Here is a 12,784-nt window from a genome sequence, read left to right as displayed (position 1 = left end):
TACCAGTTGGAGAAACAAGAACTCAAATGTATACTAAAATAAGTGAGTTATAAGCATCATTTTCAATTCTTAGTCATTTTCACTTTAAACCAGCATTTCCATTATTATAACTACATGTACTCCTGAATAGCAACTGTATATGGTCGCTGTATGTAGACTCAAGAGGAAAACAACAGGCCATCGTCCTGGCAATAGAGCAAGAAAGCCACGGATTAACATTAAGTTTAACAAGATCATCAAAAATCCCATCCACTTACAAATAAGGGAAGGGGGGAAATTAAACGCACAATAACAGATCACTTATAAAATAAAACAAAACAAAAAAGAACACTAGATAAGATTCTTTAGAATGTGTTCAAAGTTGTTTTCAGAGGCCAATGCATAGCCTTAAGTATTTCCATTATTAAAGAAAAGAAAGAAGAGGACTAAGCTCTCAAAGAATTTAGAAAATAGACAAAAATTACAGAAAAGAGCAAGAATAAGAAAACTAAAAGCAGGATTGAATTAATCTAAACATTAAAACAAGATATTATTAATAAGTACATATATAGTCTCTCTTTGAAATGGACTAAGCTCTAGCGTATCCAGTATAGAAGAAGGGACAGGAAAAAACAAAATGAGAAATGGAAAAATGGGAAATGATAACATAGAGAAGACAATCTAGATGTTAAGAGTTCTGTGTTTGGGACCCAAGGGAACTGAGTCAAATCTTAAGTCAGCCACCTGCTGGTTATGAGACTTGAGCATATTTACTTTCTTAAGACTCAGGTTTCTCTATAAATGAGAAATGGAAAACTTGTAAAATGGAAAATAATACTGATTACCTCCTAAGGTTTTTGTGAAAGTCAGATCAGTACTTCACAGTATCCAGGAACCAGTAAGCTCTCAGGCATTATTCTAGATCATTCTAAGACTCCCATGACGTTAGTTCATTTGATCTGTAAAGCCCTACCATCCCTTCTTGCGTCTGCTCAGGATATACTCACTTAGTGTGGCCCTGCTAGGTCCACTGTGCAGGGTGACACTTGTAATTTCATCTTCAAGATAATGCAATTCATAGAAATTAGTGAAAGGTCAGATTCTTCCAAGTCTGAAATGGAACTGACATGGCTGTGCATAAGCTGGTGAGGGTGCAGCCAACATGGACTGATCTGACTAAAGTCAAAATGTCCTCCAAAAACTATGTCCATACAGCACGGTTTCATGCTACAAGAAGCTTCCTACTAAAATGTAGAGAGCTGACCTGGTTAAAATCTGCAGGCATAAAGGCAGACATTGAAATGTCAAGAGTAAGACAATATCTAGGAAGAAAATAATGAAGAGCAAAGAAAAGAATTTAGAACAAGAGTTGGGTGGGAAGACAAATGGAGGTGGAAAGGGATCAACTGGACACATATGAGAAAAGCCAGATTAGAGTTGTCCCTTGGTGTCCCCCAGGGATTGGGTCCAGGATCCCCGTGACTACCAGAATCCAAGGATGCTCAAGTCTCTTATATAAAATGGCATAGTATTTGCACATAACCTGGGAACATCCTCTGGTTTACTTTAAATCATCTCTAGATAACTTATAATACTTAACACACTTTAAGTGCTATGTCAATAGTTGTAAATACAATGTAAATGCTATGTAAACTCCAAGTTTTGCTTTTTGATATTTTCTGTAACTTCTCCCCCCAAATGTCTTCTCTCCATGGTCAGTTGAATTCAAGGATGCAAAACCCACAGATACAGAGGGCAAGCTGTAACGTAACTGTAACTGTAAGTCTGACCATAACACTTCCCGTGTACAAGCTACTGTGCTAAGCACATTTCATGTGCTTACTCATTCAGTCTTCGCCACACACCTACAAGGTGGGCACTAATGTCCTCCTTCACCAAGGGGAATTCCACAGAGTGAAGTCACCAGCCGGGGTCCTAGAGTGAATTAATGGTCAAAATTAGCATCTACAGCCAGGCAGAGGTCCACAGTCCTAAACCCCACTGCTCACTCCCCACCTCGGCATCACTGAGAAGTGTTCCAGGGACCAAAGGAGACTAAAGAAGGAAGGAGTCATCATCAATGCACAAAAAAATGTGGAGCCAGAGCTATTGCAGCTTCAGTGGAGGAACTGTGGCTAAAATCAGACAGCAGATGACAATCCTAAGGAAGAAAAAGAAGGTGGTAGGGAGAAGTTGGCTTAAATAAAACTTTCCACACAAAGAACCAACAGTTTAAAAGACAAAGATTCAAAACATGGGGTGTGGAAAAGGGAGAGAAGGAACAGATCTGCTGGTCAAGCCTAAGGACAGGACAAACTAGGACAGTAAAACATGATAACTGATGGGGAACTATGATGGAGAGATAAAAGCAGAAAAGAAATAAATGCCAATAAACATCTTTCCCAGAAATAAAATTCATGACAGTAAGAGTATCTTACCTGTTAATAGCAGGGGCTCATCCACAACAACAAAAAAACAAACAACTTGATCTGAAAATGGGCAAAAGGGGGCAGGGGGTGGGAAGAGATAGACTGGGATTTCAAAATTGTTGGCTAGATAAACAAGATTATACTGTATAGCACAGGGAAATAGATACAAGATCTTATGGTAGCTCACAGAGAAAAAAATGTGACAATGAATATATATATGTTCATGTATAACTGAAAAATTGTGCTCTACACTGGAATTTGACACAACATTGTAAAATGATTATAAATCAATAAAAAGTGTTAAAAAAAATGGGCAAAAGACTTGAATAGACATTTCTCCACAGAAGATATCAGGCGTCCAATAAACTGATGAAAAAGTGCTTAGCATCACTAATCATTAGGGAAATGCAAATCAAAGCCACAGTGAGATACTACTTTGCACTCACCAGGAAGGTTATTACAAAAACAAATACATCTTCTTTAAAATTAACAAGTTTTGGCAAATATGTAAAGAAACTGGACCCCACCCTGTGCACTGCTGGTGGGAATGTAAAATGGTGCAGCACTGTGAAAAACAGGGTAGCAATTTCTAAAACAAAACAAAACAAAACAAAACATAAAATTACCATATGATCCAGTAATTCCAATTCTGAGTATATACCCAAAATAAATGAAAGCAGAGACTGAAACAAATATTTGAACACCCACGTTCATAACAGGGTTATTCACAATAACCAAAACATGAAAGAAATCTAGGTCTCCATTGATGGATGAATGGATAAACAACATATACATACAATGGAATAGTATTCAGCCTTGAAAAGGAAAGAAATTCTGACACACGCTACAACATGGATGAAACTTGAAGACATTATGCTGAGTGAAATAAGCCAGTCACACAAGGACAAATACTGTGTGATTCCACTTATATGAGGTCCCTGGAATGGTCAAATCCATAAAGACAGAAGGCAGAATGGTGGTTGCCAGAAGGTGGGGACTATGTGAAGAAGTGACTGACAGTGGTTCCAGTGTTTCCTTTGGGGTGATGAAAACGTTCTGCAACTGGACAGTGGGGATGGTTGCAAAACACTGTGAATGTACCAACTGTTGTGGAATTGTAAACTCCATGGATAAAATATATGCTATGGATATTATACTCCAATAAAACTATTCATAAAAAAGAAAGGAAAGAATCAAAGATTGAAAAGAAGCCCAAAATCAGAGTAAGAAGGAATACAGAGTCCTTTCTGACAGAGTAAGGCAGGTTTTCCCACACTGTGCACCCCTAGACATCATGCCAACCTGGGTGTGTTTGAGGGCAGTGGGGTGGGGGGTGGGAGGGAGGTGGAACTTCAAGTTGGGGAACCACTAGATTGAACAAAATTAAACAGGTTTCTTTACTGCAAAACTTTTTGGAAACTTAACAAAATTCACATGCAGAGTGAATCTCAAAAGAGGATTCAGAGGTAGGGTTGCCCAAGTTTCTTTGATCTTCAAACAGTGTGTGAGAAACGTATCCCACAGACTAATGAAGAAATCAAACAGATAAAGAAAAGACTGACTGACTGGGGTCAGCGAGAGTGAGAGCCGCCAGGCCCTATGAATCTGAGTAGCCAACCACGTGAAAAATGCCTTTCCAACCTCAGCAGTCTTCTTCTCTAACTATTCAAATCTCCCACATGGTGTTGGGCGCTGTAGATTTTTGCCGGCCTGAAAAAGCTCCTCTGCTTAACCTGATGGAACAGCAAGTGCAGAATGCTCGGCCACGGTACAGATGATCCAAGACGGAGCTTCAGTTGAAGGCAAGTGGTAAGAGTACGTTAGAAGTCAGCAAAACAAGACACTGAAAAAGTGCGTGTGCGATGATGGACCTAAGTGCAACACCGTGTCTAAAATGGCAGGTGTAGGTCTGTCAAAGAGCAGCTCAGAGAACACTGCGTATTTTCCTTGCAGTTTAGTTATCTTTCTTATAAATGATTTTCTCACACAGGAGTCAGCTGGTAAACTGACTTTTAGAGCAGGAGCAAGAACAATATCTATAAGAGAGTGAGGATAGAGAGAAAAAACTTCAGTCTTGGAATAATGAATCTTCCTTGTACTTTTTCAGGGGATAACTTGCTTGGTTACTAACTAGTGAAGAGGGCATCTGGGCATTTTGTTCTTGAGAAAGCCAAATAAGGGTATCAAAAAATCCAGTTTCAGTTATGTATGGGTTCTCCAGAAAACTCTGAGAGTTAGCTGTGGAGCATTTGTGGCAGGCTGTATCTACGGAATGTCAAACACCATCCTTCCGTACTCACCTCCCCCTTAGTAAAGCCATCTCTCTACGATTTATTTGCCTCATTCGAATTTCTCAATTCCTTAATTCACGTCCAATTATAATGGGTCATTGTGTCTTTCCAAAGATTCCAATCACCTTGGTATGGTGCCAGACTGCATACAAAGCAGTCTTTGAACACCCACTCTGACCCACTGCTGATGGGTGGAATAATATTAGCAACTCTTATTGCTTAACTGCGTGATAGGGCAGCGAGATACTTCTTTCCGCACTTTATACCTACTGAAATGAAGCAAACAGTAAGTTCAAATGGGCCTAAAATATATAAGCAACACTCAAATGAAGGAACACAACCCTCAGCATAACCTTCGAAAGCAGTGGTCAGGGAAAAATGCTGAAAACACCAGAATTTTATGTGTACCTTTAACGGGGAGGTGAACATGAGAAAAGGTCAGGAACTGAAATTCATCAAAGTCTTACTTGCCTCCCTCGCCAGGCTGTAGAACAGTGAACAGAGGAGGAAGTGCGAAACCTGCGGGAAACGGTCCTCTAGAGTAAAATGAGATTAAGCCTCCAGACTTGCCTTCTCGCTTTCCACAGGGAAAGGGAGATCCCCACTGCAAGGAGAAGCAGCATCTTCCCCCAGGGATACCTCTAGCAACAATCAGAACTTCTCAGAAAACCAGAGGAGATGTTCCAGAGAAGCTGAGAGGGTCGGCGCAATCTTGCAAGAGTTCCAGAAGGAAAGAACTGAGGGAATAGCAGAGAAGAAACATGAGCTGAAACTTTTCCAGAATTGAAGATACAAGTCCTCAAATCAAAACTGCACCCTAAGTACCCCGCATGATAAATAAAGATAAATCTGCACCACAGCACATCACGGGGAACTGCAGAACAAGGAGGATAGGGAGAAAGTCTCAAAAGCTATCAGAGAGAAAGGCAAAGTGTCCACAAAATCCTGATGATTAGATTGACAGAAATTTCTCATGACTGATAATATAATAACAGAGTCTTAATTTCAAAATGCTGGAAGGAAATAATTGCCAATCTAGAGTTTTATACTTAAACTAACATGCAGGCATTTTTCAAACACACAAATAGTAAGAAAGTTTATGACCCATGTAGCATCACTAAAATAGTTATTAATGGATACGCTTCAGCAAGATGTACAAACTCAGACCTATGTCACGGGATACAGAACACAATGGCATAGAAATTAACCAAATATGTGATTGAATCAATTTATGTCTCATATAAAGAACAAATTTTTCGTGTTCAAAAAGTTAAAGCCAAACTCTAGAAACAGTTACAAAATAAAAGAAAGAGGTTGTTTGATAATTAAAAGTGTACTAAGGTCCTTGTCATGAAAGGGAAAATGATAGAAAGACTGAAAAACTTTAAACTACATATGGTTAAAAAAGCATGACTCAAAATTATAGCTAATCACTAAAATAATGCAAGTACAGTCTGTGGCTTGCAAACCAGCAAAGGGAGAAAAACGGAAACATAGGCAACTTTATCAATTCAATGGGAGGTATAAAAATGAAGAAAAGAGAACTAAGGAAAAAAGCTGGTAAAGAAAAAACACATGAGATAATAGAATTAAATTCCAGAACCTCACAAATCATACATATTATAAATGGATTAAACGCACTTATCCAAAAACAGAATTTATTAGATTGGGGGGAAACACATCTATATGTAGGTCTAAACAACACATCCAAAGTAAAGGTACAAAAAGAGATGGGGCAGATAGCTGCAGTACCAGGCAGCGAGATGGGATGGGGGAGATGCCCAGCGCAGCTATTTGACACAGTAGAGAATTCAAGTCAAAAGCAGCAACTCAACACAGCAGTACGCCATTTAATCTTATAAGACGGATCCTGGCTAAACCTGTAAGCCTTTCACAACATAGTCTCAAAATATATAACTCCAAAACTGACAGTATTACAAGGATAAATTGTATTTGTACACATTCCTCTTAGAAAGTATGACAGGCAAACCAGACAGTAATAATAATGATTTAATGAAGAAAACAAACTTCATTTAATAGTTATATAGAGAAATAAACAATAAACATTCTTTTTAATTGTACTTGTACCATTTATAGGAACTAAAAATCTACACAAAAGCATAATGGAAAAAAATGTATGTTTTGAAACCTTTCAGTGTATACATGAAATAATTTATGGCTTAAAGAGGACTTCACAATGGCTATTTTAAACCAAATAACAATGAAAGAATAAACTATGAAAATCCATGGAATGCAACTAAAAATCACTTAGGAATAAATTTATAGGTTGAAAAAGAAAGATTTAAAATAAATTTTAAAAATAAAAAATAAAATAAATTAAGCATATAATTCCAGAAGGTAGAGAAAAGACAATAAACATTAAAAAGGCAAAAACTAGGGGAAATGAGGAAATAAGTAGCAAGGAATGAAATACAGAATAAAACAAACAGAGAAGATATCTACATATTCAAAAACTGTTTATTAGAAACACTAATAAGTAAAGTTCTAGAAATATTTAACCAGAAAAGAGAAAGGGGGCACAAATAAATCAGACTGAAAATGGGAAAAGTCACAACCACAAAGAAAGAAACATTTAAAAAATCATAATGGAATGTTATGAACAGCTTTACGTAATAAATTTCAGCACTTTCACTCGAAGAAGAAATAGAACCTGAATCAATAAATAACAATTAAAGATATTGTACCTGTAATCAAAATTCTACCTCACCCCACCCTGAAAGACTTAGACAAAAAGAAAGACAAAATCCAAAAAGACTCAGAGGTAAACTTTACTAAATTTTAATGGAACCCAAAAAAAATCCTTCTTTTGTATAAGCTCCATCAGAGAAATAGGGGGGAAAAAATCTCAACTTCAGATACGGAAAGTAAAGGAAACGAAAATTATGATCAATATCTCCTTCAAAGATAATTAGGAAAGTTCCTAAATAATATATTAGATTTTTAGTAATATACTATATAAATAAATTAAAAGAAGGAAAAAATACATGATTGTCTTTAAGGATGCAACCAAAAATACATACAATCAATAAAATTCAACACTAATTCATAGTAAAGGAGGGAAATTTCTTAATTTGACAAAAGGGTATTTATCAAACTCCTAACATGAACGTCATACTTAGTAGTGAAACTTGAGAGAATTCACATTAAGGTCAAGATCAAGACAAGAATGTCTACTATCACTGCTTTTATTAAATATTGTACTCAAGGTCCTAGCCAATGCAATAAGACCAGAAAAAGAAATGAGATACAAGAATCAGAAGAAAAGACACTAAGCTATTATTTACAGAAAATACTGTATCAAACCCAATAGTCTAGGTTATGCCGCATTAACAAACCACCCCAAAATCTCAGGTATAAAGACTACATATAAATTATTATAACCAATAAGAAAATTTATCAAATTTATCAAACCTCTATGTTATTATTATTAAAAACACGAAACTTCAATCTAATCCTAAGAAAATGTCAGGCAAATCCAAACTGAGGAACATGCTACAAAGTCACTGCCCTGAACTCTTCCAAAATGTCAAGTTTATGAAAGATGAAAAAGGACTAAGGGACTATTACAGATTGAAGATGGTTAAGAAGGCATGCCAACCAAATGCAATACGGGATTTTGGCTGGGATCCCAGAACAGAAAAATGACATTAGCAAGGAAAATGGCAAAATTGAAATGTCGGAAGATTAATTAAGAGTACAGTGTCAATGTTAATTTCCAGATCTCAATAACTGAACTATTAATGTTAATATCTTGCATAACCATGTAAGGGGGAAGCTGGACAAAAGATACATAGGAACTCTCTGTGCAAGTTTTGCAACTTTCCTGTAAGTCCAGAATTATTTCAAAATAAAGAGTTTTCAAAGCAGCATACATTATCAACAAAAATCTCACTCACAAGGGCATCAGAAACTATAAGAAAGGTATCAAGGACTAAATCTAACTAAAGATGTGCAAGACTGCTCTCTTATAAAATGTTATTAAGGGACACTCAATGAACAATGTAACAAGTAGCGATACAATAAATAACAAACATAACAAAAAGACTTGAAGTATGTGTAGGCATACCATAGGTATAGATGGAAGATGCAACGTCATAACTATGCTGTCACTTCTCCCCACAGCTAAAGAATCCAGAACAAGCAGGGGAAACTTACCCTATCTGAGCAAGACATACAAAGAAAGCACTGTGGTACTGGCACAGAGACAAGGCAAACCACAAAACCATGACAAACAGAATAGAAGTCTCAGAAACTGACCCACAAATTTTTAAACTTAGGACAAATGAACCTAAAATCCATATGTGGAATAAAAGACCTAAAATAACTAAATACGCTATAAAGATAAACCAAGTGGGAAATTTTGCTTAATATATTGTGACTTAGTGTAAGTCTAACCTAATGAAGTTAGTGAGGTATTTGTGAGCTATAGAGAAATAGACCAAAGTTATGGATGGCATTTTCCCCCCCAAAAAAGCTCTAAGCCCAGTGTGACTGTATTTGAACACAGGGCTTTTGGGAGGTAATTAAAGATAAGTGAGATCAAGGATGGGGTTCTAACCCAACATGATGGCCTTATAAGAATAGGAAGAGAGAAGGACCTCACTCTTTCACATGAGGACACAGCCAGAAGGCTGCCATCCGCAAGCCAGCAAGAGAAATCTCATGAGAACCCAGCCCTGCTGACACCCTGCTCTCCCACTTCCAGCCTCCAGAAGCTGTAAGAAAATTAATTTCTGTGGTTTAAACCACCCAGTCCATAGCATTTTGCTAAGGCAGCCTGAGCAGGTCAAGACAACCAATAAAACAGAATAGATAGCCCAGAAATCCACACGTCTGTGCACAGAAATGGTATCACACGTCACCAGGGAAAGGACTGCCTGTGAATGAATGAGCTGGGACTGCTGACTATTCATAAGGAAAAACTAAATTTGAATCCCTAGCTCACTACATATCAAAAATAAATCCAAGGAGGATCAAAAATCTAAACATAAATAGCAGGACTTGAAAGCTTTTAGAACAAAATAGACAAGACTATCTTTAAAATTTGAAAGGATGAATTTATATATAAAACAGAAACAGACTCACAGACAGAGAATTCAGACTTGTGCTTGTCGAGGGGAGGCGAGTGGGAAGGGATAAACTGGGAGTTCAAGATTTGCAGATACTGACTGGTATATATAAAATATATAAACAAGTTTATACCCTATAGCACAGGGAAATATATTCAATATCTTGTAGTAGCTTATGGTGAAAAAGAATATGAAAATGAGGATATATGTATATTCATGAATGACCGAAGTATTGAGCTATACACCAGAAATTGACACAACATTGTAAACTGACTGTACCTCAATAAATAAAGTAAAAAATTAAAACCTTAAAGGGGGGAAATAGACCGTTTACAGAAGAATGATTATTTGATATATATATGTGTATTTTTATTATTATATATACATATGTATGAACAGATGCTTTACTAGAATCAGGCAAGTGCACATTAAAACAGATACTATTTCAAACCCGTCAAATGAACAAAAAATTCAAAGCCCAATAATTCTAAGTTTTGATGAGAAACAGAAACTAAGCTATGAGTTATACAGTAGGTGGGGGTTTAAAGTATTACAACCACCTTGGAAAGCATTCTTTGGTATCCAGGAATGGAAATAACACGGCCTTTCACCCAAGTACTCTTTTCTAGAAATGCACTCTAAAGGAAACTCACACATGTGTGCAAAAAGTGACACAAGCATACAAGAATGCTGCTGTCATGTTGTGAATTTCCAAGAACTTTCCGAGCAACTTTGAATAAAATTACAGGAAAAACAAAGAGACTAAGTCCACCAGCCATAAAATCGTAATTATCCACAATTCCATCTCCAGCTCCTCCTTCAACTCATCAGGCAACGAAAAGGCAGCGAAAAACCTGATACCCACAAATGGAAGCCCTGGGAAGAAAGCACATTTCACAGAAGGACAGAAGCAATCAAGGACACACCACTCAAATTATGTCTGAAGGCGCAGGTGAACCTACCCTTGTTAAGTATACTTGGCATAAAAAGAGCTGGTAGAGAGTATACACGTACTAACAACAGAAGAAAAGGGGAAAGCAGAGTGCAGGAGCCAGGGCGGAAGGAAATACACTCCCAGCAGTGGGTGGGGAGTTCTCACCCAGGTCCTGGCGATGCTCAGCGAACACAAGAGAAGTATCTCTGGATGGATATTTCATCATCCCTGCTCCCACTTCTAGATGGATCATTTTTTGCCTTGAGATGAACTTGGAATATTTCATTAGAAGCTGGATTACTACTTCAAAACAATGACTTTTAAAGCTGTCTGTGGAATACCACGCACTTAACGCTTTAAAAATATTGACCACACCTTAAGCTACAAAAAAAAATTTTTTTTTATGGTAAATGATCTGCTGCTCCAAGAAACTAAAAACATAAAATCAGCAAAACAAGTAAGGAAACATGAGATGATAAGGGGAAGGAATGAGATTAAAAAGTAACCTCCAGAGTTCAGGAAACACTCTGAGAGCGGAACACCTCCACAAAACCCATAGATGAACTAGAAATAGGAAGAAACAGAAAAGACAGGGCTGAAAACTTAAACAGTAACACTCAGGAATGGCTTCAAATAGTTACCCAGTCAGAAGTTAAATAAAAGGGACCAAAACTGAGACAACAAATTAAACATGGTGCCCCCTGACATTAATAATTTTATTCCAGGAATTCTGCTGTTGCTCAAACAGTTTGGGCACTTTTTTTTTCTTTTCTTTTTTTTTTTTTTTGCAATTGCTTTTAAAACAAGGGGTTTTTTTGGTTTGGTTTGGTTTTTAATTCAGTGAAAGAAAACTAGTTTTGTTACTTTATTTTCACACCTCATTCTTTTTTATTATTTTTTTTTTTTTTGAGAAGGGAGGTAATTTGATTTATTTATTTACTTACTTAATGGAGGTACTGGGAATTGAACCCAGGACCTCATGCATGTTAAACATGCACTCTACCAATTGAGCTACACCCTCCCCTCCCACACCTCTTTCTTGATCCAAAACAATTTTATACCACAGGGTTAAGTGCTTGACATATAATAAGCAAATGAAATATAAATGTAACCATTTAATCCTCGTAACACCCCTGATGAAATAAATACTATTACTATCTTTGATTTCAATTGAGGAAATTGGGGCATAGAGAAATTAAGTAACTTGCCCAAGGTCACATAAAAGTACCCAACGGAGCTGGGATGGGAACCCAGATGTCTGGCTTCAGAGCCCAAACTCTCTCTCTCCATGAACGCATGAACAGACCATCAGCTACTTCCTTTGCACAACTTGATTTCAAACGATTTATGGCTCTTTTTCTTCTATTGAGGCTCCAGGGAAAATGTTCAAAACTAGATATGAAAATTCTAATTGAATGAGTCTCACTCCATGATAACCCTATCTCTTAATTCTGGTTTTCAGTGAAGGCCACGTTAGTTGTCAAAATCTCTATGCATCACCTCACCCACTGCTTCACCTCACCTTTTCCAACCCAGGTTCAGGTTAACCCTCACTCCCTCTGTAAGCAAGGAGAAGTCTTGTCAAAACCCACAGGAGGCCAGCCACCAAGCTGGAAGGAGCCTCAGGCCAAGGGCAAAGGAGAAAAGTCTGGAATTGAGAGGGTTGGAAGGAGTCCTCGCCCATTCAAGGGACTTTCCTGGGGGGCAGGGAGGGGCAGCAGAGGAGAAAGGTCAACAGGACACCACAGGAAGTTACAAACTTGGGTCACCCAAGACCACCAGTGGGAGGGTGGACAGGAATAAAGCTGTGAGCAACGAACTGTTGACAGTTATATTCAGGGGGAGAGGGCTGTGGTGGTTCAAAGACTGCCAGGTTCATCTTAGCATCCCAGGCAGCTGGGGAGAGGCTGACCAGGGCCAAGCAGCATTTTTGACCACCGGAACCAGGTTCCTGGATGAGGATCTAGTTCTGGCAGAGAACCAAGTAAAAATGTGATCAGAAGCCTGATCAAAGGGACAAGCATGGTAGGGGAGGAGGGGGGTCCCTGGGACACCAGTGCC

General features: G+C 37.8%; 1 protein-coding gene and 1 non-coding gene across 7 annotated transcripts in view; both read right to left on the bottom strand.

The window, feature by feature from the left end:
* B3GALT5 (beta-1,3-galactosyltransferase 5) overlaps positions 1 to 12,784 on the bottom strand; it is a 40,158-nt gene that overhangs the window by 24,677 nt on the left and 2,697 nt on the right. The window contains exon 1 of one of the 6 annotated variants that reach the window (XM_031459794.2): positions 1,823 to 2,381. The exons of the other annotated variants lie outside the window; for them this stretch is intronic. The gene's annotated coding sequence lies outside the window, so the exon portion shown is untranslated. Of the gene's footprint in view, positions 1 to 1,822; positions 2,382 to 12,784 lie in introns of those variants that run through there. 6 annotated transcript variants of the gene reach the window in all.
* Positions 11,672 to 11,745, bottom strand: TRNAV-AAC (transfer RNA valine (anticodon AAC)). The gene has a single exon. It is a non-coding gene; the product is annotated as a tRNA-Val (tRNA).

This window comes from Camelus dromedarius, chromosome 2 (assembly GCF_036321535.1).
Source record: "Camelus dromedarius isolate mCamDro1 chromosome 2, mCamDro1.pat, whole genome shotgun sequence".
Classification (NCBI taxonomy): Eukaryota; Metazoa; Chordata; class Mammalia; order Artiodactyla; family Camelidae; genus Camelus; species Camelus dromedarius.
This window is presented reverse-complemented; position numbering and strand designations above follow the sequence as displayed.